Source organism: Vulpes vulpes, unplaced genomic scaffold (genome assembly GCF_048418805.1).
Source record: "Vulpes vulpes isolate BD-2025 unplaced genomic scaffold, VulVul3 Bu000000626, whole genome shotgun sequence".
NCBI classification, from domain to species: Eukaryota; Metazoa; Chordata; class Mammalia; order Carnivora; family Canidae; genus Vulpes; species Vulpes vulpes.
In genome coordinates this window covers 2077416-2103953 of record NW_027325669.1, presented here as the reverse complement: position 1 = coordinate 2103953, position 26538 = coordinate 2077416, and positions in this window count along the sequence as shown.

The window sequence follows — 26538 nt, the reverse complement described above, 5'->3', positions numbered from 1 at the left end:
AGTCTATCACCACTTCTATTCAAATCGTCCTAGATGTCCTAGCTAATGCAATAAGACAAGAAAAAAAAAAGCTATACAGATACAGATAGGGAAAGAAGAAATAAAGTGGTTCTTGTTTACAGATGACATAATTGTCTTGCAGAAAATCCTAAAAAATACACACACACACACACACACACACACACACACACACACACACCACCTTGGAAGTAATAAGTTATAAAGCAAGGTTACAGGATACAGGGTCAGTATACAAAAGTCAATTGCTTTTATGAGCAATGAACAATTAGAATTTGAAATTAGAAACACAATATCACTTACGTTAGCAAAAAAAAAAGTAAATACATATAAATCTAACTATATCTATACAAGATATACATGAGGAAACTAACAAAATTGATGAGAAGAATCAAAGAAGACCAAAATAAATGGAGACCTGTTCATCTTCATGGATTGTTAATGTGTCAATTCCTTTCAACTGGATCTATAAAGCCAAGGCAACCACAAAATTCTACCGTGTTACTTTGTGGATATGGACAAATCGATTCTAAATTTTATCTGAAAAAGCAAAGATCCAGAATAAACAACCTAATATGAAGAAAAACAAAGTCAGAGGACTGATAATACTTGACTTCGAGATTTATTATAAAGCTTCAGTAATCAAGAAAATACTGTATTAGAAAGAAAAGAATAAAAAAATAGATTAGAGCACCTGGTTGGCTCAGTTGGCTGAGTCTCTGACTCTACATTTTGCTTCAGATAATGATCTTGGGGTCATGGGATCAAGTCCCAAGTTGGGCTCTATGCTGGGTATAAAGCCTGCTTGGGATTCTCTCTCTCCCTCTGTCTCTGCCTCTCCCTACTGCCTGCTCTCTCTCTCTCTCTCTCTCTCTCTCAAAAAAAAAAAAAAAAATCAATAGAACAGAATATAAAGCCCAGAACAGACCTACACAAATATAAGCAATTGATCTTTTCAAATGATCAAAGGCAATTTAAAGGAGAATAGTCTTTTCAAGAAATAATGTTGAACATTTACACATCTATACACAAGAAAAATAAATTTAGACACAATCTACTTCATACACACACACACACACACACACACACACACACACACACCTAACTCAAAATGGATCATGAACCTAATTTTAAAATACAAAACTACAATTTTGTTTTTTTAAAAGATGTTATTTATTCATGAGAGACAGAGAGAGAGAGAGAGGGAGGGAGACAGAGACAGAGACAGAGACAGAGACAGAGACAGAGGGAGAAGCAGGCTCCATGCAGGGAACCCAATGTGAGACTTGATCCCGGGACTCCAGGACCATGTCCTGAGCAAAAGGCAGATGCTCAACTACTGAGCCACCCAGGCATCCCAAACTACAAAATTTCTAAAAGATAACATAGGAGAAAATCTAGGTTACAGGGTTTAGAGATGACTATTTAGATACCACATCAAAAGCATGATCCATGAAAAAATTGACAGGTTGGATTTCACTGAAATTAACATTTTCTACTCTGCCAAAGATACTGTTAAGAGAATGAGGACAAGCCACAGACTGGGAGATAGTTGTTGCAAACTACATATGTCATAAAGTACTCATATCTAAAATACACAAAGAAGTTGTTAACACTAAGTTTCTCAAACTTATTAAAACAACAGTAAGAAAACAACCAACGAAGTTTTTAAAAATGAAGAAAAGATCTGAACAGAAATCCCACCGAAGATTTACAGATAGCAAATGAGCACTTTAAAATATATTCAACATTGTATGTCAGAAAATTGCTAACTAAATCAACAAGATACCACCAGACACCTATTAGAATGGCAAAATTCCAGAACACTGACATTCTGGTGAGGATGTGAAGCAACAAGAACTCTTATTCATGGATGGTGTGGGAATGCAGAATAGTACAGCCTCCATTGGCAGTTGGGCAGTTTCTTACAAAACCAAACATACTCTTACCAAGAGATCAGTAATTGCGCTGTTAGGTATTTACCCAACTGATTGGAAAACATATCTATAATAACAACAATGACAACAACAACAAAATCTAATAAATGTTTGATGTGATCTTATTCAGTTTCCAGCCCCCCCCCCCAAAAAAAAACAGAAGAAACTAAGATTTTCTTCAGTAGATGAAGGGATAAACAAACTGTAATACAGCTGTATATTGGAATGCTATTCAGCAATTTAAAACAAATGAGTAATCAAGCCATGAAAAGACACTGAAGAACCCTAAATGGACATTGCTAAGTGAACGTAGCCTCTCTGAAAAGGTCCCATAATATATTATTTCAATGATGTGGCATTAAAGGAAAGGCAAAGCTATGGAGGCAGTAGGGAGAGATGTGTAGGTGAAGCACAGGTGATTTGCAGAGTGGAGGAAGTATTCTGAAGAAAAGTGTAATGGTGGGTGATGACATTATGCATTTGTTAAAACTCAGAGAACTTTACAACACAAAGAGTGAACCAAAGTGTAAACTATGGACTTTAGTTAATAATAATATATCAATATTGGTTCATTAATTGTAACAAATGTACCACACTAATGCAAGATGTTAATAATAGAGGAAAGTGTATGGAGATGGAGCCATATGGGAGCTCTATGTGCTATCTGTTCAATTTTTCTGTAAATCTAAAACTCTAAAAATTAAGTCTATTAATTAAAAATGTGTATACTGAGAGACTGTCAGGTTTATGAAGATGAAACAATTAAGCAGACACAGCCACCGCCTTTAACGACTCACTGTCTGGTGGAAGAGACAGCAACATAAGTCAGCAATTATGGAGTGTGGATGGATGCAAAACAGGAAATGTAGGAGATGGGGGGTACCAAGGATAAAACAATTAGCTCTGTGGAAAAAAAGAGGTCAATGAAAGGCTTCTGTAAGCTATAAAGGGCTATAAAATATAAATCTGTTATTATTATGGTGGTTGTTATTAGTCTTATGGCATTTCATTTACTTTCTCAGACAAACAAAACAGAGAGAATTCATCACCTACAAACCTGCTCTGCAAGAAAGGTTTAAAAATGTATTTCAAGGAGAAGGTAAATGACATAGGTCAAAAACTTGGATCTACATTTAAAGAGGAAGAGTAACAGAGAAGAAAAAAATGAAGGTAAAAGTCTTTTTTTTTTAAAATTCTTAATGGATCTAAAAGATAATCAATTTCTTGAAATAATAACAATATATTGAGTGATAATAGCATACGGAGAGTTAAAATAAATGACAGCAGCGCCATAGTGATGGGAAGGAGAAAGTGATACCATAAGCACAATGTATGTAAAGCAGTATAGTATTACCGGAGATGGACCCCAAATATTCAACTTTATATTAGAAACTCCAGGACAACCACTAAAGAGTATAATCATTTACTAAGAAATGAAAGGAAATTCAATCATATAAAATGCCCAATTAAAACCATAATAGGCAGAAGGAAAAAGAGAAAAGAAAAAAAAAACGAATGCAATAAATAGAAAATAATTACAAACATGGTAGAAACTAATCCGAATACACCAATAATCACTCTTAATGGGAATGGTCCAAATATACCAAAACCAGAATGTCGTAGTAAATAAGAAAAAAGAGGGAGATCTAACTATAAGCAGTCTCCTAGAAACCCACTTTAAATATAAAGACACAGAGAGGCTAGAAGTAAAGGGATAAAGAAAGCTATATCAAACTAACATTAATAAAAATAAAGAAAGTTGGAATAACTACAAAATTTTAGATAGACCCAACTTCAGAACAAGGTAAAGGGGTCAATTCTCCACAAACATATAATATTCCTAAACATGTATGCACCTACCAATAGAACATCAAAATACACAAAGCAAAATCTGATAGAATCACAAGGATAAATAGACAAATCCACTATGACTGTTGGAGACTCCAACACTCTTCTGACCCAGCATATTAGTGAGGACATAGTTGAACTGAGCAGCACCACTGATCAACTTGATTTAATTGACATTCATAGAATATTTCATTCAACAATAGTTCAATGCATATTCTTCTCAAGTTTTCATGAGACATTCAGCAAGACAGACCACATTTTGGCCCATAAAACACAGCTTAACAAATTTTTTAAAATAGAAATCAGACAGAGTATGTTCCCAGACCACAACAAAGTTAAAAATAAAATGCAGAAAAGTAGCTGGAAAATCCCAAATGACTTTGAGATGGAATAACACACTTTTAAATAACACATGGGTTAAAGAAAAAGACTCCAGAAAAGTTAAAGCCAACTAAATGAAAATTAAAATACAACAAATTAAAGGACATCCCGTAAAAGACCTGATTAGTATTCTTCAAAACTGCCAAGGTCATTGAAAACAAGAAATGTCTGAAAAACCACCACATCCAAGAGGAGCTATATATAATGTGGGATCCTAGGACATTGGTTAACAACAGAGAAAATCTGAGTAAAGTACAGATTTTAGGTAACAATACTGTATCAACATGGGTTTGTTAGTAGTAATAAATGGACCACATTAATGTATATGGTTAAAAATAAAGGAATTGGGATGTGGGATATATGGGGGCTCTTTGTATCTGTGATTTTCCTGTGAAACTAAAACTGCCCTAAGATTTTAAAAGTTTATTTAATAAAAATGTACAATCAGAATCTGTGTTACACAATGAATAAAGTGCTTTGAGGGAAATTTATAGCTATTAGTGTATATATTACAAAAGAAAAAAATCTAAATTCAGCAAGGCACTTTCAACCTTAGGAAACTAGAGAGAGCAGAGTAATTAAAACTCAAGCAGGAAAAAAATAATAAAAATTAGAGCAGATCAATTAAGTCAAAGAGTAGAAATCAGCAGAGAAAAATCAATGAAACCAAAAATAGATTCTTTAAAAAAAATCAATAAAATTGAAAATCCTTAGCTAGTCTAACCAAGAAAATAAAGGGAGGACATTAATTAATATCAGAAACAAAAGAGGATCCTTCATCCCTGATCTCATGGATGTTAAAAAGAAAATAAAAGAATCCTATGAACAAGTTTATGCCCACAAATTTGATAACTTAAATTCAATAGACCAATTAATTCCTCGACAGACACAAACTACCAAAACATCCATAAGGAGAAATAGATCATCTGAATGGTTTATATCTATTGAGAAAATTGAATAAATAGTTAATTCATGTTACAAAAAAAAAAAAAAAAAGCAGGAAACAAAAAACACAGCACCAGGTCCAATTGTTTCACTGGTAAATTCTGTCAAACATTTAAGAAAGAAATTGTACCGGGGCCCCTGGGTGGCTCAGAGGTTGAGTATCTGCCTTTGGCTCAGGGCGTGATCCTGGGGTACTGGGATCGAGTTCCGCATCGGGCTCCCTGCATGGAGCCTGCTTCCCCCTCTGCCTGTGTCTCTCTCTCTCTGTGTCTCTCATGAATAAATAAAATCTTTAAAAAAAAAATTTGCCAATTCTTCACATCCCTACCAGAAATTAGAAGCAGAGGAAATACTTCCAGCCCATTCCATGAGGTCCGCATGACCTTGATATCAACACCAGCCAGACAGTATGAGAAAGGAAAGCTACAGACCAGTGTCTCTCACGAGTGTAGACGCGACCCTCCCCTGGACCCGGTCAATGCAACAGCACATCGTGCTCCAACCGTCAGCCTCCATTCCTCCCCCCACCCCGGCTGATGGAGCAGGGGACGGCCCACCTGGCATGGTGTTGCTGCCATCCAGCAGCCTCCGGGACCCTTGTTGGAGCAGTGGCCTGCGACACGGGGAGCACATCTGCCCTTGAACAGCGGTCTCCGTCGCTGGCGTAGCTGAGCGTGGGCCTGGCTCTGGTGGTCACCCCAGGTGTCAGCTGCGGCTTTAGCACCCCGGCCAAGATGGGCTCCCCAGGAATGCCCGGGGCCCCAGCAGGACCTAGACGGGGCCTTCTGTGATCTGCTCTGCTCAGGCAGCATCAGCGGAGCCACCAAGTCTGGTCCCCATCATCCCTGCGCACCTGCTGGTACCTGTTCCCAGTCCCCGGCCCTGAACGTGCAGCCGGCAGCTTTGAGAGCCTCCACACCGTTTGCACGCTCCTGAGGACAAAGTGTCTCCAGCTTACACGACACCCACTGGAAGGGGTCGTCCTGGGCACCCGGTGTCGCCTCCACATTCCCCTCCTGGAGCCCCCCACCCCACAGCCTGGCGTTGGTGCTCCCTCTGCAGACACCGCACTTAGGGCTGATCTTGCTTGTACACTTATTTACTAGCTTGTTGTCTGTGGTTAGACGCACACACCCACACACGCACCACAGCACATATGGTGCACACAGCACACCACGCACGTGAACATAAGCTCCTGCTTGCAGGGGGCTTTGCTCATCTTGCACACTCGTGTTGACTCCATGCCCAGCTCAGCACCTGGACAAAGAAGGAATGAATAATGAGTGAGTGAATGAATGAGGTGGGAGGCACCCCTGTCTGCAGGGTGGGGTGTAGGGTTCGCAGCCAGCTGGACCTGGGTCCAAATCCTGGCTCCATAATTTAGCAGCTGCATTGACAGGGACGAGGCCGCCATTGGAGATTTGTGTGCGGAGCATGGAGAGAGACACTTGCCACTCCTGTGACCCCGCTGGCGCGGATGCCATCAAGGCAAACCAGCCGCTCCGTCCGACTGTCATCACATGATGGAGGAAGTCCCCTGGTCTGTCCTAACCTGAAATTCCACCAAGAAATAAAGTCTTCCCTGCCACCTTGCTGACCACTGAGAGCGTTTGGAAAGACCCGGAATACCCAGCCACGGCGGGACGGGGCACCCAGGTCATAAACACGTTCACAAAGAGTTGAGCCCAAAGACACACTTCGTATGCAGCCGCCCTTCTGTTGTGGGAAAGCGCTGGGCCAGGCAGTGACCAAGGCTCCATCTGCGCAGCGGGGACCCCGGGCTCCTGTCCCCGCTCAGCCCGACTCCGGGGTGCTGGATCGCTGGGCAGCTCTCCCCCAGTAGGACTCCACGTGGTGGGGATTCCGCAGCTGCTGGCGGGAGCAGGGGACACGGTCTGTGGGGCGCTCAGAATAGGGCCTGGCCCGTGGCCCCATCAGCTCTTCCAGTTTAGAGTTTGGAGACAAAGGAAAGGTCCAGAAGGAAACAGAAAAAAAAAAAAAAAGGAAGAGGAAAAAGAAAGAAGAAAGAAAGAAAGAAAAGAAAGAAAGAAAGAAAGAAAGAAGGAAGAAAGAAAGAAAGAAAGAAGAAAGAAAGAAAGAAAGAAAGAAAGAAGAAAGAAAGAAAGAAAGAAAGAAAGAAAGAAAGAAAGAAAGAAAGAAAGAGAAAGAAAGAAAGAAAGAAAGAAAGAAAGAAACCTGGAAAAAAAAAAGAAAATAGTAATAGCTTTCGCTTGAGTGACTGGATTAGGATTATTTTCTTTTCACTCTTCTCTGTTTTCTATAGTGTGCATGTAATGCTTTTGGAGGGAAAAATACCACTTAAATGGAAGTGAAGTGCCCCAGAGCTGGTGGCCAGCCGGGCGGGCGGGCGGGCAGGGGTGCGGGCGCCTGCTGAGAACGCCGCCGAGCATCCTTCCTCTTGAGACAAATCCACTTGGAACCACTTCATCCCCGCGTAGAGCGGATTGCAGCTGAGACCAGCCTGAGGACGCGCCAGTTCCTGCAACACCTTTCTGGAACACGCCGCCCGCCCGGCGCTGCTCGGCAGCCTGGGGAAGACAGGCAAGCGGCTGGCTCGCTGGCTCAGGCTCTGAATCTCTTTGTTAGTTGAAGCCAAAAAAGATTGTCTTCCCCAGACATTGTTCTAATCAGGCTCCTGGAGGGTTGCGGGGGGGCGGGGGGGGGGGTGCTCTCCAGGTGCAGAGCCTGGGACTCCCTCATGGGGGTCACCCAAGTCCACCCGGCGTGTCCCTCCCACGGCTCCACAGACGCACAGACGGGACCCCGACAGCCTCTCCAGTCGGAGAGCCAGGGCCCCGGGAGGGCAGAGGCGTCCTCTGGCTGCGAGCTGCTGGCCAGCCCGGGGGGCCTGTGCCCGGGAGGCTGCTGGGCAAGTGTTTTCAGTGCCCTGTGCCTTCGGATGCAATTTTCTGACACTGAGTCACGAAAGATTCGGCGCCCTTCGTAGGTGCCAGCCTTGGAGAAAGACACCATGGGCTATTTTTAAATGTGCAAGACAGGGCCCTTCCTTTGAGGAGCTGGTGGTGGTCATCCATGGATGTGCGTGAGAAGCGAGGCACCGCCCCGTATCATGAAGGCCCCTCCACGGGCCGGCCTGAGGCTCCCCCCACCTGACCCCTCCGCTCAGCCCGGGAGCACTCGCTGGGTGATTTTCTGCACCGGCATTCGGCACAGAGCAGGCCACGAGTGTCCCCAGCCCCGCTGGCTAAGCATTTGGCACCTGTGCGAAGCCACAGAGCTAGTGAGTACGGAGACCCGAGGCGGGGAGGGCTGCCCGCCAGCAAGGAAGGGGTCGGAGCACCGTAGGACTTAGCTCGATGTCACAGAGGGGACAGTTGTAGTGGGCTGGACACGGTGTAGATGGGAGGTGAGCGGGCGCAGCCCCGGCTGCCTCATATCCTCCACACCCTGCCCGACCCCGTCAGGACAGGCCTGATGTCCAGAGTCCCTGGGAGCCCACGTGCCACCCCCTGTCCCCCCTGAATCCAGGAAGGGGCTTCTGGAGGCTGAAGTCCCTGAAGTGTCCCAGCGTGGACTCACCCGGGGGAGCCAGCGGGGCTCCTGCTGTCACCGCCGCACCCGGCACCTGCGGCCTCAGAGCAGGGCGCATGCACTGCTGCCCAGGACTCACTGAGCTGGGGAGCACAGGTCCTCAGAGGGGATGGAGCACCATCGGGGCTTGCACACAGGGTGTCAGCGAAGTCACAAGCCGTCAGAGACACACGTGGATGGCATGATACGATTGGCGCTGACGTAGGGGACCCGGGGAGTGGCGGAGGCATGCCTGTGTGTGATGGGAGGGCCAAAGACTACCCCCGATCAGGCTGCGGGGCCGGGCGAGGCCGGTGAGGGCGCAGGGCCAGCGTCCCTGGTTCTAACTATTTGCATTTATTTTCACAAACAGGGACCCGAACTGCAAGACCCCGTATTAAAGCCACACAGTGTTGCCCGGCACCTTATCGGCCACGGTGACTGGACATTTCCTACACCCCAGGCCAGAAGGTCCTGCAGGCTGCTCCTCGGGCTCCAGCAGACCCAGGGCAGGGCACAGGTGCTGCGTGTGCCCCGGGCGTGCACTGCACGGATAGCGGGTGAGCCGGAAGTTTGTGACGCAGGGGCTGGACGGTGAGGGAGGTGGCCTCACGTGGCAGACGGGGACACGTCAGGGACCACGGTTCCTCCTCACGAAGCACAGTTCCTCGGCAGGAAGGTGCTGGCTCTCGGCCCGAGGCTCTCGTGTGCGTGACTCCGCGGCAGAGCAGGGGCGGGCGGGGGTTCGAGAAAGCAGAGGCCGGGCCGCGAGTTCCCGGGGCCCCCTGGCCCGACCTGCGGACGTGGGACCCGGGAGTGGGACGTCGTGGCACAACCACCCGGCCACAGGCATGGCAGAGGGACAGGTGCCCGGGAGGCAGACGGGGGCAGCGCTGAAGCCCTCCTGGCCCCGACGGGAGACAGCGGTGCTGTGTCCCTGTGAGCGCGCCTCCCCGGTCCACACCCGGGTCCGGCCGGCTTCGGGCTCCCGCCCCACACGCCCCACCCGCAGGCCCCCGGCTCCACCCCGAGGAGAGCCCGGGCACGTGCCGCCCTCACGGTCGCCCTGGAAGAGGCCCTGCCCCCAGCCGGCGAGCAGACACCGGGGGCGGCCGCAGGCCCGGGAGGAGGGACAGGTGTCCGAGTCCAGAAAGCACCTGCAGGCAGATCCGGTCGAGCACAGCCCGGGGCCTCGGAGTCCTGGCGCCCTTCTGAGTGGCTGGTCCCGATGCTGTGTCCTGGGTCAGGAGGTGGCGCTGGGGCCAGCGCGGGTGCAGCAAAGGGCAAGCGGTGAGGGCGTGAGCCCCGGGGGGTCCTTCCCTAGGAACCTGCCAACCACCCACCTCAGGGCCACACAGAGTCGGGGCCGGCGCCCCACAGCTGCTGCCAGGAGCCCAGCGTGAGGCACGTGCCTGGGACCCTCCCCGGTCACCCGGCCGAGCCCACGGAGGGGCCAGCTCCCTCCCTGACACCTCGTCTGCGTCCTCCTCGAGCACCCGCGATGGCGTTCAGAGCCTGCAGCCACCCCCGTTCCTCTCCGTGCCTCCCCGTGTCCTCCCCGTGTCTCTCTGCGTCTCCCCGTGTCTCCCTGTGTCCTCCCCATATCTCTCTGTGTCTCTCTGTCTCTCCGTGTCCTCCCCGTGTCTCTCAGTGTCTCCCTATGTCTCTCTATGTCTCTCTGTGTCCTCCCCATGCCCTCCCGGTGTCCTCCCTGTGTCTCCCCGTGTCCTCCCCGTGTCTCCCTGTGTCTCTCAGTGTCTCCCTGTGTCTCTCTGTCTCTCCGCGTCCTCCCCATGTCCTCCCCGTGTCTCCCTGTGTCTCCCAGTGTCTCCCCGTCTCTCCGTGTCTCCTCGTATCTCTTAGTGTCTCGAGTCTCTCTGTGTCTCTCCATGTCCTCCCCATGTCTCCCTGAGTGTCTCTGTGTTTCCCTGTGTCTCCCTGTGTCTCTCTGTGTCTCCCCGTGTCTCCCTGTGTCTCTCAGTGTCTCCCTGTGTCTCTCTGTCTCTCCGCGTCCTCCCCATGTCCTCCCCGTGTCTCCCTGTGTCTCCCAGTGTCTCCCCGTCTCTCCCTGTGTCTCCTCGTATCTCTTAGTGTCTCCTTGAGTCTCTCTGTGTCTCTCCATGTCCTCCCCATGTCTCCCTGAGTGTCTCTGTGTTTCCCTGTGTCCTCCCCGTGTCTCCCCGTATCTCTCAGTGTCTCCCCATGTCTCCCCATGTCTCCCCGTGCCCAGCAGGGCCGCCGGATGGAGGCGAGTGGGGACAGGTCACAGACACAGGCCACGGCCAGGCTGCAGCCTAAAGGGAGTCGGAGCCGCACACCCCTCACCAGCGCAGCACACGGTCTCTGCCCCCCAGTTCTGAGAGCTTCCCGGTCCCCGTGGAAACAGAGGGACCCCCAGACGCATGTTCGTAGAGTGACACCCTCCTCCCGGGGCATCAGCATTAAAGGGACGATCATTTCCCGAGAAACTGAGAGACCGTCCTGCCGGTGGATTTCTGCAGCCACGGCGCAGGCAGCCCTTTTGTGGATACACGGTTAGGAGCTGTTTTTCCATAAATTAGCACAAGAGAAAAACCCATAAAATTTGTCAGGAGGCTTCAGAATTGTGCTATTTTCACAGAGTACACATTGGGGCGTGCGGGGAGCCATATGGCATCTCAGGGCTGGGAAGGCGGGCGGCCCACAGACCCTGCCCTCGGCCCCACGGCGCCGCCAGCAGAGGGACTGGCAGTCATCGCTCACCGCGTGGTTCAGCGTCGCTGGGGTCCCACCTGCTCCTCCCAGCCATAGGGAACATTAAATAATAGAACAGACACCACGGCGCGAGTGTTAACTAGGTGCCAGGTGCCGGGCGAAGGTCCCCACGCGTGTCCCCGGTGTGGGCAGCAGGTGCATCATGACCTCTTGGGCTGGACAAGCCCAGTGGGGGCAGCAGCTAGGAGTGTCCCTGACAGTCAGGGGACAGACACCAATGGGATCAGTGCCAGTGGTGACCTGCGCCCCCGACCGCCCCCGACCGCTTCCCTCTGCAGCCACAAAGGGTAGGCACGTGCCCATCTGGGGCTGGTAAGCCACGCACAGAGGAATGGGGCCCGGTGCTAGCGGGACACCTGCTCCATCCCGGACAGCCAGCTTGACTCCCAGGCAGACCCCTGAGGTTGGGAACATCATTCCCACGTTCCGCGCGATTGAGGAATGCTAAAGCTCAGAGAGGTTAGGTCACCTGCCCACGGTCACATGGCTCGTGGATGGCAGAGTGGATCCACAGCCACTGCGTCCCAGCAGGCCGGCTGGGTTGCACGGTCCACTCGATTCCTCACTGGCCTGCAGGCTGCGGCCTCCTACGAGGGCAGACTTCTCCAGGGTCCCCGGCTCATCGACACAGACTTTCAGCGGAGGGATGCAGGACAACAGAGGGAAGGCCACTCGCCGTGTTGTGCTGGGTTCCCAAGGACTGTGGCCAGACAACAGGGGCTCCAGTGGCCCCACCCTCAGTCCAGGATGAAGGTTGGAGGGGATAGGAGGAGGGGAGAGGAGGAAGGGAGAGGAGAGGGGAGGGCAGCAGGGGTGGGGAGGAGGGGGAGGAGAGGAGGGGGGGAGGGAGGATGGGAGGGAGGAGGGAGTGAAGAGTAGGGGAGAAAGTTGGAAGGAGGGGGAAGAGAGGGAGGAAGAAAGGCAGAGGGGGGAGGAGGGGGAAAGGAGGAGGGTGAAGGGAGGAGGGAGGGTGCAGGGAGGAGGGAGGGAGGGGGCAAGGGGGAAGGGGTGGGAGGAGGGAGGTGACAGAGAGAGGAGAGGAGGGAAGACAGAGAGGAGGAGGGAGGAGAAGGAAGGAGAGAGGGGAGGAGGGGAGAGGAGGGAAGGAGGGGAGGAGGGAAGGATGGGAGGAGGAAGAGAGGGGAGGAGGGAAGGGGTGCTTCCAGAGGACCGGTTCCCGTTCACGTAGCTTCCCGGGCCCCTTCTGGAGCGTGATCTCCAGCCCCGCAGCTGACAGCGCACAGGGTCCCAGAGCCCCCGGAGCCCCCTGAGCCCCCCAAGGCCCCGCCGAGCACAAAGGCTCGGCCTCCCCCACCCCACAACCTCGCTCCTCACCTGTGCACATCCAGGGGCTCGCAGCCATCGGGCCCACCCCCACCCGGCCGCCGCGGCCGCCCCTCCATCCAGGCCCGGGCCCCTCGGCCCACGGCCCACGGGAGGGAGTGCGCCGCAGGCGAGCACAGGAGCTGACGGGTGTCGGCCCGGCCGGCCTCCGCCCGCCCCTGGGTGTCTGCTGGAGGAATGAGCAATCCCGGATGAGAACTTGACAGTGGAATTTGAAATGATGTTTCCTCACAAATGAATTCTAAAATAAACACTGGAGCCGGCGTACATTTCCTGCGCCCCGCTTCTCCGCAGCCCAGATTCACTGACGGTCTTGTCGGTTATAAATTGCAGCCTGCATTCCTCATATCAAAATGCACAGCTAGTGATATTTAACTCTAAAGAAATATATCCTCCGGCAATGAATACAGTCAGAAATTACTCACTGAATTTAACCAAGGGGAGAACGATGCCGTCGAGATGTACTGCATAAATTCAGAAATGTGGGACAATGGCCGTCATTTATTAACATTTTATCTCCTCCTGGGAATGTTTGACCTTGCTTCAGCAGTTTTATTGGGAGCAAAAGCTCTGGAAGCTCCCATGTCCCCTTTTCGGAAAGCAACCTGTGCCGTTCAAAGTAGTGGAAACCACCCAAGTTGTCTTGTTCATTCCTGATGTTTTCGTTAACCTGGAAGTGGGGGGGGGGGAGCAAAGCCCTCCCCCCTAAAAAAAAGCTGCCTTTGGATGCGCCATGTGGAAATTCAGGTCATTTAAACATGCTTCAGTTCATAAAGGGAAATGAAAGCAATTTAATTGTAAGAGGTGGGGTTTGCGGCAAGAGCCGGGCCCCCCCCGAGGATGGCGGGTTGGAGGCAGGGAGGGAGTGGGGGGCCGTGCACCGGGCAGGCACAGCCAGATTGAAGCTGGTCGTTCCTGCCAGGGCCGCACGCGAACACGGGTGCTGCGTGGCAGCGAGGGCAGGGCACCAGGCTCTCAGACACGTGGAGGGACGGCGGTGGCTCTTGGCCTCTGCTGCCAGCTGTCTAGGGCAGAGGCAATGTAGGTGGGCAGCTGGTGGCCAGGAGGTAAGCATCACATTTCAGGGGGTGTGGAAGGTGCCAAGATGGGGACCACGGCGGTGCCCCGGGCATTCAGTCCATCCTTCGCCCACCCCTGCTTCACACATAACACCCACCCGGAGGTCCTCTCAGTCCACCTCCCCCCTAGTGTGCACAAGTGCATGGGGCATGGGGAGGCAGCCCAAGGGGGTTGGGGACCTGATGGGGACCACAGGGCCCCTCATCCCCATAATTTGCTGAGGTGAAGATGGGGGACACACTCGGCCACTGTAGAATTCCACCCCACATCCCAACATCCTGAACACGGCGGACGAGAGCTCATCAGGCAGGTGCCGAGTGCCCAGCAGGTCCCGCGATGGCTCGAGGTGCTGCGCCCACCACCCCGACCCCCTGCCCCAGGCACACTGCAGGGAGGAGCAAATGCAGCTCCTCTGTTTCTACATCGAGTGACCACACAGGTTTTGCAAATGTAATATTCACTTATGGTAAAGAACTAGAGCTACTCCGAATGTATGAAGAAGAAAGCACATGGGGGCACCTGGGTGGCTCAGTGGTTGAGCATCTGCCTTCGACTCAGGTCATGATCCCGGGGTCCTGGGATCAAGTCCCACATCGAGCTCCCCGCAGGGAGCCTGCTTCTCCCTCGGCCTGTGTCTCTGCCTCTCTGTGTGTCTCTCATGAATAAATAAATGAAATCTTAAAAAAAAAAAGAAGAAGAAGAAAGCAACCAATCACCGCAAACCCTCTCACCCAGAAACACCAGGCGGAGAAAAAAACTCCAGATGGCTCTTGATAGAGAGACAGGAGATGCAGAGACGGAGACGAGCAGACAGGCAGCTATGGGATGGAAATAACCATACCTCCCGAGATGAGGGTCCTGATGGCATCGGCAGCAAGATCGTGATTTCCCTTTACTTCCCTTAAAAGGATAAGAGAGAAGAGAAGAGAGATTGAAGAAACCACTGAACTTAGCTCTTCCTTGACCACCGGCATTATTATCCTGCTATCTCCAAGAAGGAAAACAAGCACATTGAAACCTTAGGTGGACCTCGTTGCTTTTTCCTCTGCACATTTTCATTTGCACATTTTCACTTCATGCTGTAACCATGGCGCCTCACAGGGGGCCACCGTGTCCTCACCTCCAGCTCCCCTGACGTTTCTTCAACCCTGCTTTTCATTCTTGCAGAGGTTGATGTTGTTCCAAGACAATAGTTCACACAGTAGTTTTTGTTTCGTGATAATTTTTAAAGGGCTGTGTGTTCACTTCCTGTCCCTGGACCTCCCCCCACTTGCTACCCACTCCCACCCCCACCCCCACGCTGCCACCCCTGTCTCCACAACCATGTTGTTCATCTGGACTCTCTAGCAGGTGTTTCATCCATGTCTCCTTCCATGGCTCCCGTGTTGGGGAGGTCGTGGAGGGATTGGACACAGGGAGACAATTTAGCTGGGTATAATAGTTCCGCTCGATACATCTTCCCCCGGGGATGACTGATTCATGTCTGTGGGCCCCTCTCCTGGGCTCTCAGGGAGGCTATCCTTGAATGTTAATGGCTCAGCAAAACTTTGGTGCACGGGCTCCCCTTCTGCCTTGAGTCCACGTTGTACATCTGCTTCGTTAAATGAAAATATCCGAAAAGGAGCATTCTGAATGCAAGATAAAGAAGGAACCAATGTCCCTGGTTCCCATGAGATTAAAGTCATGCAATCCTGCATATCCTATAAACTTAAAGGCCTGCAACCTTCTAATAATCTGTAACTTTTTATGTAAAAACTGTGCATGACCTTCACCAGATGCCCCTTCCCCAGAGCACAGTCCTCTTCACGAAGACTCTGTATCCAGACAGCCATCCTGACTTGGGCTGGAATAAAATGCTTCCCTTGTTTCAGGGATTCTGAAAGCTCTGTTCATTTTGTGTCCAAATAACTGACATCCATTCTCCTGGGTTGGTAGACCCTGCGTTGAATTGGGTGTCTTCATTTTCCTTCTTTTGATTTGCCCAAATTATGTATTTTTTTCTGATTATCTATTTTTTTTTCAAGAAGCCATCCTTGGTCACCTGTTCCCTGTGTTCATTCGTGCTTGAGCACAGCTGACTCTCATATTTCTATTTCAAAGAAAAACATAAATATAAAATTCTGTATGTAAATGATAACACGCTCAGGTCACAGTGAGTCCCCTGGAGATGCCGCAGACACGCAGATCCCAGAGCCTGCCTTCCTGAAGGCAGAGCCCTGGGTTCTGTGCTTCACCCACCACGCTGGGGCCTGGTACTTGCGTCTGGTAGGTGACAGTGCTGTTCCGTTCCTGCCGGCACATCCAGAGAATTATCTTGTCATGTCTCTAAAGCCCAATAACCTAATCGAGATTCATCTCGAGCTGTTTCTGTGTCAGATTTTCGGATAACGCTGTCCGCTCACTCAGCCCTGGGGGGGCTTCATCTCCCTGGCGTTCCATGCCAGTGTCCAGTGCGCTTGCCTCAGCCTCTGTTCCAGGGCCCCCGGTTCATCGGGTGTCCTCCGTGGCTAGCACCGATGGCCTGATTATCCTGCCCGCATCTTCCCCGCGTGCTGCTCTGATGATCTGGAGCTCTGCCTTATGCCGGTAATTCCAGGGAAGCCAGCCTTGCCCGTCCTTGTCACTTCTGATTTATCTCCTGGGTCTCTGTGAGTGTTGTGTTCCTCGCCATGCCCTCGGCCTTCCCTCCTGGATACAGCTTCCCTGTTTGCTCTCATTGTTCTTAGGAATCTTTTCCCGAATGATCACGAAATGCACCCCATGCTTAGGACGCCCGGGTGGCTCAGCTGTTGAGCATCTGCCTTGGGCTCAGATCATGATCCCACGGTCCCAGGATCAAGTCCCACGTCGGACTTCCAGCAGGGAGTCTGCTTCTCCCTCTGCCTGTGTCTCTCCCTCTCTCTGTGTCTCCATGAATAAGTAAATAAAGTCTTAAAAAATAAAATAAAATAATTGTGCCCCATGCTAAGTTTCTCTACGGAGCGGAGCTGCAGAACTGTCCCTGGCTGCAGATCCAGCTCCCCTGCAGGGTCTCCACGTGCTCTTCCTTGCTGCTCCTGCTCTTGCTCAGGAGGAGGGGAGGGACGCCTGTCCACTGCCCTTCACACCTTAAGAGCAAGTGCCTTCCCTTGAGCTCTACCCGAGGCCTGCGGCTGCCGGGCCCACTCCATCAGAGCTCGGCTGTGGTTTTGGAAGACCTGGTGGTCCTCTGGGCTGGTCTGTGCTCTTAATGGTGCTTCTCACCAGGCACTGTGTCCCATCCAGGCCTGGGGATGCCCTCAGGCTAAGGTCACTCTGTCCATCCAGACAATCAAGGTCCCAATGTTCGCTTCCCAACAACAGCTTATAAACAAAACATTAAGGTAAAAAGAGCCACTCGGATGACCTACTAGAGAGCCCCTCCCCACCACGGCCACACCATGAGGACTCTTTCCAGCCTCCTCTCTCGTGCCTCCTCACCTCGTGGACTTTGCTCCACAGACCATCACACCACCCGACACCCTACATCTGGATTTGGTCAGTTATGGTCTCCTCGATCCCAGCTGCAACCTGCAGGCAGTGGCTTTTGTCTCCGTGGGCTGCTCTGTGCCTGTCCCCGGGGGCTGCAGCTATCTGAGCCACAGGTGGGATATCTCAGCTGGGACCCATAGAAAGTCCTTCCCAAAGGGGCTCCGAGTGGCTGTGCATCCACAGCCGCCCCACCACTGGTTGCCTGCTGAGATGCTGTACAGGTGTCTCCCCAGGGCCCAGGCTGTGGATGGAATCACTGCAAGGAGGCTGGTACCGTCACTACTGCAGGTCCCCTCAGGAGCCCCGACCCCAGGCTGCTACCCTGTCCAGGTGTGTCTCAGCTGACTGGGAAACTGTCCCTTGAAACCAGCAGGCATTGAGGCAGCACATGAGCCCCTGCAGACCCGGAGGCTGGCCTCTGGTGGCTCCTGAGGGTCTGATCTGGCCCTTGGCATGCTGTCTTGCAGGCTTTGTACCCTGGTCCTCCGAGACTTCCCCAGACCCCCTTTACTGAGAGATCTAGAAGCAGTGGACTTAGCACTCAGGTCATTCATCTAACCAGCCACTCAGAGCCTGAACCCACACTTCTGACATGTGGGAGGAACATTCCAGGCCATGAAGCAACAATCTTGTAGGCTTGGGGCCTTGTGATGGCCCGAGGTCCTGTCCTCCCGGGGAGGGAACAGGTGCCCCACATCACTAGGCCACCTTCCCTGCGGAGGGGGTGTGCGGTCTGCTCTGCCTGGAGACAGTGACCAGTCCCCCTCCCCTTGCCCCACACCTACCAAGGTTAGGATTGTCTTGGGTAAGATGGTGTAAAGGGCTGATTTTTTCATCATCCCTGAGGCAGCTCATAAGTTCTGCAGAAGATGCAACGGCCTTGAAATTGGAGCAGAGCAACAGGGGAAGGGGGGGACGTGAAGGCACAGAGATCGTGGACACGCTGAGGATGCAAATTGGCACCTTCTGATTTAATAAAACATGAACATATAGGGCCAGGATCCAGGGCAGGGTGTGGTGACCCTTCATCCCCTGGGTCGGTGGGGACAAAGGAGCCCAGCCTCGGTCTCTACGCCGCCCTGCCCCCAACAGTCCAGTCCAGCCCTCTTGTCCCCAAACCCCCAGAAGACCCTGACAGATGGGCCATGCGCCTGAGTTCTATGGCCACACAGGGAACCCAGGTTGTCCCCTCCAGGGGCAGCACCCGAGACGCAGATGCTGGATTTGAACGACAGGTTGTGGGGCTGGGGGCAGGCTGACAAGCCAGCCCTGGATGCCCCCCCACCGCCCAGGCCCAGGGTGTCCACCTGAAGCCTGTGCTCTGTTCCTGGGTGTCTGGACAGAATACACCTGCCCAGGGGGTGTGCCCATGGCACAGGGGGAGGATGCCCAGCTCTGGGTGCAGGTTGTGGGTGGGGGGTCCCCTCAGTGGGTGGTGAGAAGAGGCCTGAGCTGGTCAGTCACATCGTCTTCCTTGTGAAAAAGGGTCAAGAAGGTGAGCCACAGGGTGACCCTGAAGCATGCCTGCTGCTGCCCCCAACAATTATCTGGAAAATAAAAACTCAATGGAAGTGTTTCCAGCAGATGGGCCACGCTGACACATCGAGCAGCGAAGTGCTCATCCTGGAAGCTTTGTGGCCCCCTCTCTGCCCGGGCCCCATGGGCTCCAGAAGGTCAGTATATGCAGTGGGGGGGGTGTGGTTACAGCAGAGAGGGACCCGGGACAAATGACCTGCTGCTCCTGCCCGACCTCCCACCACCGCGTGCCTCCCACGCGGCACCCTCGTCGGCCCCAAAACCCCGGCCACTCTTCCCCTGGACTATGGTCACGCGGCTCCACCCAGGACACCCCCTCTCAACATCCACGGCCCTTATCCTGCCCCCATGAGAGGGAAGGAGCCCCTCAGAAGCTGGGTCTGAGCCCTGGCTCCACTGCTCATCACCCACAGTCTGGGGCAGGACACGGCCTTCCTGGGCCTTGGGCACCCAGTCTCTGGGGCTCAGAGGAAATCCCCGAGGTCCTTGCCCACTTCGTGGAACACGGTACACGCACTCTGTGAGCTCCTCCCAGGTCCCTCCATGCGCATCCTCCCTGCAACGCCTCACCCTCCACATCCCCATGTGCCCCCACATCAGATCACGCACATGGTGGAAGCTGGGTATTTTCACAGGATTATTAGACAAACGCACACGGTGATTTGTATGCAGTTGTGAGTAGAGACCCTGCAAAGTCCTCTGCTTATGCACAGTTCGTGGCTCTCGGTCCCGCAGCCATGTGTGGGCTCCATGATGTGTTCAACAGATGGGTGAGCAGCTGAGCACGAAGGAATGAAGGAACGAGTGAATGAGCTGCTTTCTTCTGCAGATAAAACAAGAGAAAATGAGTGTGTGCAGCAGCCGGGCACAGCTGCCCGGAGGGAGGAAGGAAAGAAGGAAGAAGAAAGTAAGGAAGGAGGGGGAGAAGGGGGAGATGCCCTCTCTGGCTCCCGCCATCCTGGGTGGAAAAGAACAAGCGGCAAAGGCCTAAAAGCCTCCCCAAACAGGTGCAGCGCGACGGGGCGTCCCAGGTCCCCAGGGCCCGAGAGGCGGAGAGGAGAGGCCGCTGCACCCACAGAGCAGCCAGGGTGTCCTTGCCCCATGCCCCTCCGGCCGCGCCCCACCCGCGAACCCCCGCCATCCGCAGCCTGCTGCCCGGTAATGGCCCGTGAAGCCAACTAAACAACACGACGTGAAGCTAATGACAAAATCTGGAGGAAAATCCACCTTCCTGGTCTCCATCGAGGCAGGCGCCGTACATGGGAGCAGATGGGAGGATGAAGCGCTTGTGGATTCTAACCACCATCTGGCCGCAAGCGACGGCCCATCTGACAGCAGGTCAGCATTGTTTCCCCAACGTCATTAGAGGCGTGTTATTTATGTCCACGCGCCACCGCTGGGCCACACTCGGGACCTCCGGAGAGCCCATGGCGCTCTCTCCGGGCTCCGAGAATTCACCAGTGTCCTCTGTCCTGGCGGCAGTGTCGTGAGGTCCCTCTGGCCACCCTCGCTCTCTGCCAGGGGACAGATGAGTGGCGCTCTCCCTCTCCTGGGCTCCGCGGCCTTGGCTCATGCGCGGAAGGCACTTGCTCACCGAAGGTTCTTTGTCGCCCGCCGCGCTGAGCTCCCAGAACGCCCGGAAGATTCCAGTTCTCATGTTACTCTTCACGGTGTTTCGGCCCGATTAATCCCAGTCTTCTTTACTTTTAGGCTTTCTCAGAACGTTTTTTAATCTAGTCTGCACTCTCCGGGCCCGGGGCTCAGACCGCGCCTGGGCGATGCCACGCATCGTGTCCTGGCTTCTGCTAAGCAGGTGCGCAGAGGCAGGGGGCTGCAGACTTGGGAGCACATGTCACTGGGGGACAAGGCACTTGTGTGATTGATTCCCGTCTGCTGGAAGCCGTGAACGTCGAGCTCGCAGGGGAGGGAAAGGGAGCCCGTTCTTCTTAAGAAACCATTTAAGTATAAAAGCTGTGCTTATTTCCCCAATCACCTCTGAGAACACACTTTCAGGCAGTGGGGATTTCACAGAAAGAGTCTCTCTCTCTGGGCTCAGCCGTTGAGCATCTGCCTTTGACCAAGGGCGTGACCCTGGGTCCTGGGATCGAGTCCCGCGTCGGGCTCCCCGCAGGGAGCCTGCTTCTCCTTCTGCCTGGTCTCTGCCTCTCTCTGGGTCTCTCATGAATAAATAAATACAATCTTTTAAAAAAAATTCTCTCTCTCAGTCATGTGATTTTAGGAATGGATGTGGCGTGCGTGTGGCGTGTGGCACAGGGTGGTGTCTGTGGCACGTGTGGGGCTCCTGGCCTGAGCCGCATCGAGCAGAAGGGAAGCATCCCTTGGCGGGGATGGCTCCGCACAGACCCAGCTCTGCTCGATCCAGAGGCTGGAGGAAGTAGCGGCAGCAGGGACCCCGGCTAAGCGTGGGGCCGGGGCCCGGGTGCATGTGGAGAGTATTGCCTTGTTGTGTGTGTGGTAAAATATAAAAAGTTACATTTGACCACTTTACATGAGCCACTCCGGGGCATTGGGAACACTCACCCCGCTGTGTGACCATCATCACCACCATCTGTGGCCAGGACTTCTTCATCCTTCAGATCTGAGACCCTGTCCCCGTTAGACGCTTGCCCCACCCCCAGCCTGGGGTCCCCATCCACTCTGTCTCCACGGGCCTCACTTCACTGCTCTGTGTGCTTCGTGCAAACGGCACCGTACAGTGTTTGGGTTCTTTTTTCTTTTCTTTTTTTTTTTTTTTTTTTGGTGTTTGGGTTCTTCACTTGGCACCTGTCCTCCAGCTCCACGCACGGTGTGGCCTGGGTCAGAGTCCCCTCCTCGCTAAGGCTGAGGCAGCCCCCATCACCCAGATGGACCTCATTTTGTCTGTCCTTTCATCCGTGGATGGACACTTGGGTTCCTTCTCCCTCCTGGCTGCTGTGAATAGTTCTGCTGCAAACGTGGGTGTGCAAATGTCTCGCAGTCCCTGATGTTCAGAGTGAATCCGCAGGAGTGCAAAGCCTGGATCACAGGTGACCCTGCAAGGAGCTACCATCCCATTTGCCACCACCACCACCGCCGCCACACCAGCTATAGTTGCACGGGCTGTAGTTGCACCGACTATAGTTGCACCAGCTGTAGTTGCATGAGCTGTACTTCTGCCAGCTATAGTTGCACCAGCTATGCTGTACCAGCTGTAGTTGCACCAGCTGTAGTTGCACCAGCAATGCACAAGCGTTCCCATCTCCCCAGTATGTGTTATTCCGTGACTCAGTTGAGCAACGCCCAGGAGCCGAGTGGGAATCCAGCACAAACCACACCAGGAGGTGCAAAGCCATCAGGGCAGCACGTCACAGGGGCGGTGGGAAGAGCACGGAGAGGGGCCCCCAGACCAAATGGGCATGCTGCCAGCTGTGGACGCAGCACCGGGTGTTAGGGAGAGCCCTGCACCTTCTCAAGTCCACACCCTGCAGGTCTGCTCTGAGCCCTGCTCTGCAACAGGGGACACCCTCTGCCCTGTTCACTCCTCACTCCACAGACCTCTGGGCTTGCTCTCTCCCGTCTCCATCCTGCTCCGTGTGGAGACCAGGCCCATCCCAACTCCAGAACTCGCTCCCCTTTGCTGGGTCCCCACCACTGCCCTGGAGCCTGGCTGCAGAAAGTGCGCTTCCCGAGCACACATACCCAGCGTCACCCCAACTCGGCCAGCAGAGTGGACTCAGCAGCCCTGCTGGCTGGCCACAGCTTGCCCCCCAGGACCGCTAAGGGGAGGCTCGGCGTGGGTCACCTGTGGGGTCTCCAAAGGGTCTGCTCACTTGGAGTAGATGTGATGCCCAGCAGGCTGACCGGGGTTTGTCCTATTTTCTGGTACATTCATCCCTTGTGCCCACAGCCAGAAGCTTCCGGTGTTCTGTGGGTTGTAGTTCATGGAGTAATTGGCAGGAGCAAACGGGGCCAGAGAATGGGACCACGGGAGGCCAGAGACCGCTCCAGCCTCCATGAGCCCCACATCCTACACCCTCTGGCAGCCCCGTGGAGCCCGTATCCGGGCAGCTTCCATATTGCCCTGGCGCTACATGGCCGGGCAGCCAGCTTCCCCTGCAAACCTGCAGGGGCACGCAGCAGGGCACGTGGGAAGCGAGGCAGGTGGCCTGGGCAGCAAGGTGGCGGGGGGCAGGCTGCCAGTAGACCAGGTCCCGGGAGGGCCCTCATCCCTCCTCCCTTGTGAGCACCAGAGGAGGCCAGGGTCGAGCCAGCACGTGGGTGCCCCGGGCAGGCATCATCCTGCAGAACCGGGCACCGGGAAGGGAGGGGGCCAGGGCTGGAGGCCGGCCTACTCTCTGCCAGGAGCCTGGATCCAGCTCTAATCAGAGCTTATTGATGATCCAAGTGGGCTTCTACCAGCAGCCAATTGGGCAGGACAAGGAGAATCCGTGCCCAGCCTGTGGCGGCGGGACAGAATGAGACAGCTGCCACCTGCCGCTGCTCACCTGAGCGTTGCCCCGGGAGGGGGGGCAGCCAGCCCCTCGGGGCAGCCCTGGAGCGCGGAGGCCCATGGGAGCGGCCTTGATGGCCGTGCTGAAGGGTGTTCCCAGGAGAGCAGGAGTGGGGGCCGGGGAGCAGTGGGTGGAGGAATGTGGGTGGCTCTGGCGGGAGCAGGGCCTCAAACCGTGTGCGGCCCATGACCCAGGCTCTCCCTGCGGTGAGGGCACCCAGTGCCCAGTGCATGGATGGCGAGCGGGGGGTGCACAGGCCCCCCACCCTGCCCAGCCCACCAGGCGAGAAGGCCCCCGACACAGAAGAAGGCACCCGCGGGTCAGCAGGGGCTCCCGCCGGGGAAGCCTACTTGCCGCCCTGCCATGGTTCCAGGGCGTCCTGGTGGATCAAAGTTCCAACAGGTTGGTGCCTGGGGCACAAGGCCAGGAGCGAGGCAGGGGGATGGGGCCCCGGGCGGGTGAGGGAGTGACGGTTCACTCTATGTGTCAACCCGGAGGGGCCGTGACGCCCGGATGTTTGGTCAAACCTTATTCTGGATGTTTCTATGACATGTTTCTTTTGGATGGGATTAACATTGAAATCAGGGGCTTGGGACGCCCGGGTGGCTCAGCAGTTGAGCCTGAGCGGCTCAGGGAATGACCCTGGGGTCCTGGGATCAAGTCCTGCATCGGGCTCCCTGAGTGGAGCCTGCTTCTCCCTCTGCCTGGGTCTCTGCTCCTCTTTTTGTGTCTCTCATGAATAAATAAATAAAATCTTTAAAAAAGAAATCGAGGGACTTCCAGGCAGCATACCGGCCCCCCAGGTGTGGGTGGGCTGCCTCTCACCAGCTGAGGGCCCCAAGAGAAAGAGCACCGGCCTCCCCAAGCGAGGAGGAACTCAGCCAGCGGACGGCCCTCAGACCCGACAGCAGCCTGTGCTTCCCGGGCGCCCCTGCCCCTGTTCCTGTGCCCCTGCAGACTTCAGATCCGTGGCCTCCAGAATCTCGGGAGGTGATTGTACGTGTATGTGTGCGTGTATGTGTGGTTCGGTGTGCGTGTTGTGGGCGTGCGTATGCATAGGTGTGTAGTGCAGTGAGGGCGCGTGCTCCAGTGTGCGTCTAGTGCAGCATGTGTGTAGTGCAGTACGTACGTGAGTGTGTACAGCGTGCTGTCTGTGTGTAGTACGGTGAGCGTATATGCATGCGGCTGTGCAGATAGTGTGGTGTGTGTGCACGGGCGTGTGTGTAGTACAGTCGGTGTGTGCGCACGGGCATGTGTGTAGCAGTGAGTGCGTGTGCACAGGTGTGTGTATAGTACAGTGGGAGTGCGCACAGGCTGCGTGGTCACCCAGGTCTGCAGGGTTTCCCTTGGGGGTGGCGGGCGGTGGCCGTGACCCCGTGGCTACAGACACAGGACGTGGGCATACCGAGTGGTCAGTCCCCAGCACCGGGGCAAAGTTAGGGGGAGGGCAGCAGGTCATGTGGGCGGGAACCGCCCCCCTCCGGCCCCCTCCATCCTCTCCCCCCAACCCCCTCACGCTCTGCTCCTCTGGGGTCACCTGACGCTAGGCCTGGGCCCTGCACTCCCGCTTCCACCCAGTCCCGGGTCCCCCGAGGTGACTGCCCTGCACCCCCAGTGATCGTGTGGCGGAGCTCAGGGACATGACAGCTGCGCCCTCTGTGTGTCAGACAACCGTGTTTGTGAATCAGCCTCAAGAGATCACTTCAGAGGGCGAGCGGGAAAAGAGATTTCTTTCCTCGCTCTGGTCGAGCCGAGCACCTTCCTGCCTCCATCCTGCGGCCGGGCTGCACCCCCGACCGCGCCCATGTCCCAGAAGAGGGACTTGGCGGGGAAGCGCTGGGCGAGAGGACGGGGGAAGCCCAAGGGCAGAAGGCAGAGCACGCGGAACATGCTGGAAGCCGGGGCCCTCTGCTTCCCTCCCCACCAAGCCCGTGAGCCCGGGTCCCGGCCGGACGGTCGTGGCTTCTGCCCGGAGCCCCTCTGGAGGGACCCGGCGACGACCCGAGCTACGCGCCTGTCCAGGCAGGTGTCCTGCAATGGGCACCCCGACTTCCGGGGCTCGGCAGCCCCCTCCCGCCCTGCCCTGCCCGCAGCTGGAGAGCTGGGGATCCTTCCGTCCCAGGAGGGCGCGTGTGCTCAGGCAAGTGAGGCTGGGTGTCAGGCCCCCTACTTCACCGCACCTGCTTTCCTTCCTTTGCTCACCCTGCGCTCACGCTTTCCCCACTGAACAGTCCCTGGATGACCTGGGGTCACGTGGGGCTCCTTCTTCTTTAAAAAATTGTGATAAGGGCACTTGGGAGGCTCAGCGGATGAGGCGTCCGCCTTGGGCTCAGGCCGTGATCCTGGGATCGAGTCCCGCGTCGGGGCCCCCGCTCAGCAGGGAGTCTGCTTCTCCCTCTATCCCTCCCCCCAGCTCCTGCTCGCTCTCTCCCTCCCGCTCTCTCACGCTCTCTCATGCACTCTGTTTCTCACGCTCTCTTTCTCAAACAAATAAAACCTTTTTTAAAAATTGTGATAAAACAACACATATAAAACTCCCCATCTTAACCGTTTCTAGGCGTCCAGCTCAGTAACACTTAGCGCAGTCACCCCGCTGTGCATCCGCCACCCCCATCCATCCCCAGGACTTTTTCATGTCCTCACACAGAACCTGTCCCCGTGAAGCACTCACCCCCACCCCTCCGCCACCACCGTCTCCGTGGACCTGGCTCCGCCGAGACCCCAGATACGTGCACTCACCGGGTCCTCATCCTTCTGTGGCTGGCTTACTCCAGGGAGCACAGCGTCCTCTGGGCCTGTCCGTGCTGCAGCAGATGTCACAGGTCACCCTCTTGCTGAGGCTGAAGCGCATCATACCCCCTTGTGTGAATGGAGCACATTTTGCTTATCCAGTCGCCCATTGATGGGCACTTGGGCTGTTTCCACCTTGGGCTGTCGTGAATCATGTTGCTATGAATGTGGGCGTAGGAATATCTGATGCGTCCCTGCTTTCAGCTCCGTCAGGGATTCACCAGGCGTGAGGGTGTCTCGGCTCCGTCTTTTGGCTCAGTCACCATGCCCACCCCGCCCCGCAGCCCCGGGGCGGCTCCTCTGGCCCCAGGTCAGCACGGATGCCTCACCCGGGAGCCCGTGCACGGCCTCTG